Raw genomic sequence first — 7,655 nt, 5'->3', positions numbered from 1 at the left:
CACTTGCACACCGCACACCTCACAACACTGGAAAGATGGGTGGGAATTAGTATATGACAAGGGAGGAGGGAAGCAAGCCAAAGGTGGCTTTTTTTTGTATAGGCCAGCAAGACAGTTTTTTAAACCACACTCCGTTGAATGGACCTGAAGGTTTGTTTAATGTACACCAAAATCTGTGGCACTGCTAAGGAAACGTATCGTCCCTAGGAAATAGTCATATGAGCACTGTGTGTAGTCTAGTTGAGGTTTCTGTCCCTATTTATCAATGCTGCTATTTAAAACAAGGTGGGCTGGAGACATCCAGTGTCTTGTTAATAGCATTATTGCTAAGCCTGCACCTGTCCTGACCTTAATGTTATATTGGCACTAGGATTCAAAAGGGATGAAGCTTACAGTGTCTGTGAGTATCAAGTGGCTGAACTGGCAGAAATGAATGGAAAGATGTTTGCTTCCTCTACCGCTACGTTCAGTAAGATCAGCATTGTTTTTTAATACTGCGTTGTTCTTCAGGTATTAACGGTCTGTGTGAAAGTCTGCTGTTCATATCAGTAGTGTAATGTGAAGTGATCACGCACTGAATTTTCACCAGCAGTAAAGGGCAGGAAGCATTCCCTTCAATTTGAGCTATTGTCACAGAGAAGAGAAAGAGCTTGTGTGTTGTGCCTCTCAACTTAAAAATGCCCCAAAGTGACTTTAAATGGCTCAACGTTTGGTTTGGCAATAACATCAAGAACTGAAACTCACCATATATATCTAACAGGTTCCGAGAAGCAAACTACATGCAACAGTAAATCATCTTGTCGTTTTGTTGTGAAATACCAAAATGGAAAGAAAAACTTGAGGAGGTGTGAAATTGGTTTGTTGTACATTACATCACAGCAGTGCTTTTTTTCCTTAAAAAATTGTTTAGGGGTACTCTCATTTTGCTACTCATATGGAAATACTGCCCCTCAATGAGGCCAAACTTAGATTCACAAAATCCTGCATCCCCCCAGGAAAAAGCAGTGCATCATAGTAAATTGGGTAATGTGCTCACTTCATTGATTTTATAAAAAACCAGGAGCCAGGAGCAAGCTCAGTTGGAAATTGGTGTGTGTTTTCCAAGAGACAGGGGGAATGCAACTTGGTAGTACTTTCCACAACGTTTGGGTTATCTTTTAGCCATTTACAAATAAACCACTCATTGGGTAATTGTGTGATAGCTGAAAAGATCTGGACATCAGATCAGTCATTTGAGGGGTGCTATCCATTCCTTCGGGATGCGGGTGGCGCTGTGGGTTAAAGCCTCAGTGCCTAGGGCTTGCCGATCGAAAGGTCGGCGGTTCGAATCCCCGCGGCGGGGTGCGCTCCCGCTGTTCGGTCCCAGCGTCTGCCAACCTAGCAGTTCAAAAGCACCCCTGGGTGCAAGTAGATAAATAGGGACCTCTTACTAGCGGGAAGGTAAACGGCGTTTCCATGTGCGGCTCTGGCTCGGCAGAGCAGCGATGTCACGCTGGCCACGTGACCCGGAAGTGTCTTCGGACAGCGCTGGCCCTTGGCCTCTTTGAGTGAGATGGGCGCACAACCCTAGAGTCTGTCAAGACTGGCCCGTACGGGCAGGGGTACCTTTACCTTTATCCATTCCTTCAGTTGAACTTTCTGGGAAGACTTGTGTTCCTGTGTATGTGGGGTGTATGTGCTGGTAATGTGGGGTGGCCACATTTGGTGGAGAGTAGGTTGGTTGAGGCCACCCCATAAGTATAATGGCTGAAGAGGTCTGAACCAAATTTTTGCCCAGCTAAGTCCAGTGCTCTAGCTATAACCCCAACGGCACTTCACATTTTAAGCTGCATGAAACCAGCTTAAATAGTCATGGTTATCACCAAAGAACAATTCATCTGCCAGGGAACTCTGGGATTTGTAGCTATGTAAGAGATCCCGGGGTCTCCTAACAACTCCCAACACCCTTTACAAACTACAGTTCCCAGGATTCTTTGAGGGAAGCCATAGCAGTTTGAAGTGGTGTGATATTTGCTTTAAATGTACAGTGGTACCTCAGGTTACAGACGCTTCAGGTTACAGATGTTTCAGGTTACAGACTGAAATAGTACCTCAGGTTAAGAACTTTGCTTCAGGATGAGAACAGAAATTGTGTGGCGGCGGTGCGGTGGCAGCAGGAGGCCCCACTAGCTAAAGTGGTACCTCAGGTTAAGAACAGTTTCAGGTTAAGAACGGACCTCCAGAACAAATTAAGTTCTTAACCCGAGGTACCACCGTATAGGGCAGATGGGCCTGTGTCTCATTTGCTCTACTCTTTGATACAGGAATGTGATCCAGCCAAAATTTAGCACTTTTTAAGTCTTACAGATTTAAGCACAAGTTTGAATCTTTCCCTTTGGAATCCACGAGTCTTTGAATTTCCTGTCTTAGGGTAAGAACTAGTCGAACACATGAAAGAGATGAGCCTTGCCATCTAGAACATGCTCAGACCTGATAGACGTAAACTTGGGTACTGTAAAGGAAAAAAACCAGTTTCCCCACAGAGGCTTTGGAAAAAAGGAAAGAGATTTGGGTTCATACTCAGTCATAGGTGTGTCTTAACTCTGTAGAAGCAGAAGAGGGCAGAGGACAGTTGAATTAGGACTGGGTGTGCTCTACTTCCACTCTTGGCAGAGGGCACAGAGGACACCTGTCTTGTGCAACTGGAGTTGAGTCTGCTTTACTGGAAAGGTATTAATCACCATGTTGGGAGGAAATACCTTTGCCATGTGAGAAATCATTCCTATAACCCCTACTCAGCTGAAGGGAAAGAGTTATCAGATTAGCAATGATTATTTCATATTCGGTCCTCTATCTAAAACAATTATGTTACGTGTCTGGATTCACATTCTCCTTGGTTCACAGACGACGCACAAGATGTACTATGGCCAACTTATTATGGTAGGCAATGCAGATGTGACTCTTGTCTCTTTCTGCATGATAGAGGATGCTCAAATGTGTTCACTCTGGTTTAAAACCAAAATAAGGGGGAAGACACAAGAACTACCCACTCTGGAAGAATGGCAGATGAAGGTGATGGACTACATGGAACTGGCAAAAATGACTGGCAGAATCAGAGACCAGGGAGAAGAGACGGTGGAGGAAGATTGGAAGAAATTTAAAGACTATTTACAGAAATATTATAAAATTAATGAATGTTAGAATGATGTTGGATGGAGGTTAAAGGGTTATTAGTAATAATGTGGTGAAGGAGTACGGAAAATTCGAAGGTTAAAAAGATGAAGAATTAAAGGTATAATACACTAAGATAAAGATAAAGATAAGACAGAGGGAAGGGATTTGCTGATTAAATATTTGAATTGGAATACAGAGAGGGGAGGTGTGGGGAAGTCTGGGAAACAAGCTAATGTAAGAAATACTATGAAAATGGAATTGTTTTTACTTGTTTTTCTTTATGTTTTGTATTTTTTTTCATGTGAAAATCTTAATAAAATATTATATATATATAAAAAAATAAAACCAAAATAAGGGAAAGAAGATAAACATATCCTTCAACAATGAAGGGGTTCCCCCCCAAAACACCCTTCCCCCTAAAAAAAGATGTTGTTAAAACAGTGATGCAAATATCTGGAGAAGCCTTATTGGGAAATAAAGCAATACTTTCCATTTTGTGTTTTCTGTACAGTGGTACCTCAGGTTACATACGCTTCAGGTTACATACGCTTCAGGTTACAGACACTGCTAACCCAGAAATAGTACCTCAAGTTAATAACTTTGCTTCAGGATGAGAACAGAAATTGTGCTTTGGCGGCACAGCGGCAGTAGGAGGCCCCATTAGCTAAAGCGGTGCTTCAGGTTAAGAACAGTTTCAGGTTAAGAACAAACCTCCGGAACGAATTAAGTACTTAACCCGAGGTACCACTGTATCTAAAATGCAGCAATCTTCCCTCATGCCTGAATGAATGTTTTCATTTCTTCCTAGGAAAGCAAGCACTCGTTTATTGAAATACTCCTCTTACTCCAGACCTTTTGTGCAGCTTGAATTTGGAGCCTCTTTGCGAAAAGCACTGGCATTGCTTCAGTTAGGATGATAAGAACCAAGGAAGAAACTGTAACCATCAGACAGGCGAGGGTAAGGCTATCGATAGATAACAGCCTCCGTGGCTGTTTTCCTACCTCCACTGACAGAGGCAATGCTAGTTGTTGGGAAATGTTAAGTGCAGGGAGGACTGTTGCACTCGGATTCTGCTTGCGAGCTTCCCTGTTGGATCATAGCACCGTGAGAAAAACATGTCAGACTTGATGGGCCTGTGGCCTGATTCAGCAGGACTCCTATGCAGCAGTGGAGCAAGCCGATCGGGCAACGGGCGGCCTGTGTGCCCTGCACCCAGGGGCAGGGCCAGCCAGGGCAGGACGCTCCGCAGGGCCTCTGAGGAGTCTGCCTGCCTCCTCCCACTCAGCTGCCCTACAGCTGAGGGGGAGACGGTGGGCAGACCATTTGGGGCAGAGCGTAGCCTGCTGGCACCCAAGCTGCCGTGTCACTCCCAGGAGAGACACGTGGCTTGGGCACGCTGCAAGCCCCACAGTGAGTGCTGCCCAGCATTCTGTCACCCCCCTCAGTGGTAACACCCGGGGCTGCCCGCCCCTACTGCCCGCCCCTTCCTCTGCCCCTGCTCTTATGTGAGGGGATTTTGGCAGGTGCCACTTGCCATGTTTGGAAGGTGAAAGCCAACTATCTGAAAGACTGTTTCCCTACAGACCCTCTCAGGTGTTCAGATAAACAGAAGGAACCCTCTTGGCACTTCCACTGTCAGGTGATGGCATTACGGGAGAGCTGTCTCCTTACAGAGATACATCTGGCACCTCCGTTGCACAGTTTTTTTATCAGGTGCTAAAGACACTGAATCCCCGCGACGGGGTGAGCTCCTGTTGCTCGGTCCCTGCTCCTGCCCACCTAGCAGTTCGAAAGCACGTCAAAGTGCAAGTAGATAAATAGGTACCACTCCGGTGGGAAGGTAAACGGCGTTTCCGTGCGCTGCTCTGGTTCGCCAGAAGCGGCTTAGTCATGCTGGCCACATGACCCGGAAGCTGTACGCCGGCTCCCTCGGCCAATAAAGCGAGATGAGTGCTCAACCTCAGAGTCGTCCGCGACTGGACCTAATGGTCAGGGGTCCCTTTACCTTTACCTAAAGACACCTGATAGGTGTATATCTTTCGGGCCTGTCCTGACTTAACTATTTTTAATCTTGCATTTTTGTATTGTGGCCACCTGCCAGCTCATAGTGAATTGCGTTTAAGAACTCCAGTTAACAACAACAACAATCTATAATTATGCCTGCTAAAATGCCTTCTGTAACAATTAAGGCAAATGCGTCCTGACAAGCTTTGTTTTGGGTTATTCTAGGTGCAATAGTCGAACAAATCTCACTAATTTCCTAAATGGAATAAGAAACCCTGAGTCATCCAGCACCACCTTGTGTTAACATGGGATGCCTTGCACCTGACTAAAATAATGTAAGAGTAGCAGAGATTTCTTCTATTTCTTCTTTATTATTAAGCGTGCTACAAACACACACACAAACTAAATCTGTCTTCTGCTTCTGTAGTTCCGAGAGGTTTCTAGCACCGCTGAAGGACTGTGCTGTCTTCTGGTCTGTTCGTACGTCTCGTGCTGCGCACCAGGCACGGCTCCAGCTACTGATGGAAAATCCTGTTAGGGTTTTCCTTATTAAAGCCATATGCTTCTTTCTTCACTGTGCAGCTAAGTGGCTAGTATTAGGATCCCTTCCCCTTCCTTGCAGGCTGTAATTTCCAGTTAATTGCAGTGTAGCATTTGCCTTCTTGTTTTTCCAAAGTTTCCATCTGAAAATGAAGTGGTTAATAGAGTAGTAATTTGCATCAGACTTTGCTAAGATGAAAATGAGAACGGGGGCAGGACTGGTGCTGAGAATCATAGCCTTTCGAAGATAGGGCAGCTCTCCCCATGTGGCTTTTAATACACGTCTCAAGTTTTGTGGCTTTTATTTATTTAAAAACACCCACAATTACTGGAAACATCCTTTTGAAATGAAAATCCTTCCCAGAGCACAAAATGCAGAAATGAGTGCTGGCCTGTTACACACTTGGTACCATTTAAGCTCATCCACTGGACGCTCGTTATTTTTGCATTAGTATTATTTTACTGATTGCTCTTTTTAATAAACCACAGTTTAGCATTATATGCAAATCATGCCATGCAACAAGGCTGTGTTCATCTGTGTATAAATTCAGGGCTATAGATAGGGAGCTCTGGCCTGTATTTACTATAAAAGAGAATTTTTCTAAGAGACAGAAGGGAACATGAAAGGGAGCAAAACATTTTGGAGATTGGAAGTCGGAATGTTCCATTCTATCCAGGGGGTGGTCACAAGCTGCTTCTTTCTGGCCCATTGAATTCAAAGTTGTTTTTCTTTGTGGGTCTGAAGCACTTTGAGACATTAGCCACATTCCTGAATGCCACAGAACCATAGCGATAAATTTTCAGTTATCTGCGTCAATGTTTAATGCGATTTGCAAGCTGGGCTTGTTTTTGTTTTGTTTTGCATTGCTGTAAGAATGACAAATTGGGGTCCCACTGTTTCCTAGCAGGAAAACTGAGATGATGAGAGGAGGGTGGGTGGGTTTGTTTTCTTGGTTTAACACCCTCAAGTATCTTGGGAGGATTTCTGGACAACTTACAGCCACAGGACGAAAGGGGACCCTCCTGTTCTCAGCTGTTTCATTTTCAGATTTTCCTTGAAGAGGAAAATCTCAAAACAGCCCAGACTGCAAAAAAACTAGCACAAGCTGACATATGTTTCATTTCCCTGCAGTTAGCAAATATGAAAAAGGAAGTGTGTGCTACTTGCTTTGTATAGGTCCTCAGCAATCAATATAGTTTCTGCCTCCTTCTGGAAAAAATAAATGTGGTTGGGATTTCAAGCCAGGAGGCAAGCCTGGAGCTTCTTGAATATGCTCTGCTACTTTCCAACTTGTTTGTGTTTCTACCAGTCTGGAATTCTGCCTCCTGCAGCTTTTGTACCCGGGCTTTGACTTGAGAGGCTCAGGATACAAGTCTACAAATGTTACCCTTTGCAACATTATAATATGATGCAGCACAATCTGTGCAGGTGATTTTATTTTATTTTTTACCTTAAAGCATTTTTAGTCACACTTCAGTAGTAATCATCCCCTCAGTTTCTTTTTGCTTTAGTTTTTTTAAAATAAAAAAATATGATGTCTCCCTCATCTCTCTGGCGCTCTTCCCACTTACCAATTGGCTCTTGTGCTGCTCTTTGCAGTGTTGATTATCTATCTATCTATCTATCTATCTATCTATCTATCTTGTACCTGAGATCTTTTAACTGGAGATGCTGTCAATTAAATCTAATGCAACTGCACACACACACACACACACACCTGCTGAGCCTCTGCCAGTCAGAGTAGACAGAGTAGGACCAAATAGTTCAGATTCACCTAAAGCAGCTTAATATGTTCAACACAACAGATTTCAAAAGCAAACTTTGCAATTTCAAGAAGAGAGCTTTGAATTATAAAACGTCGCTGAATTTTAAATGTGTGCAAAAATTACTTTCTGCTGTACTGTCATCATATTGTGGCTGCTGTACACCATTCAGTCTGAATCTCTAACCATGGCC

This window comes from Podarcis tiliguerta, assembly GCF_965153285.1.
Source record: "Podarcis tiliguerta genome assembly, chromosome: 7".
Taxonomy (NCBI): Eukaryota; Metazoa; Chordata; class Lepidosauria; order Squamata; family Lacertidae; genus Podarcis; species Podarcis tiliguerta.
The sequence above is the reverse complement of the archived record's forward strand: the minus strand, read 5'-3'. Positions refer to the sequence as shown.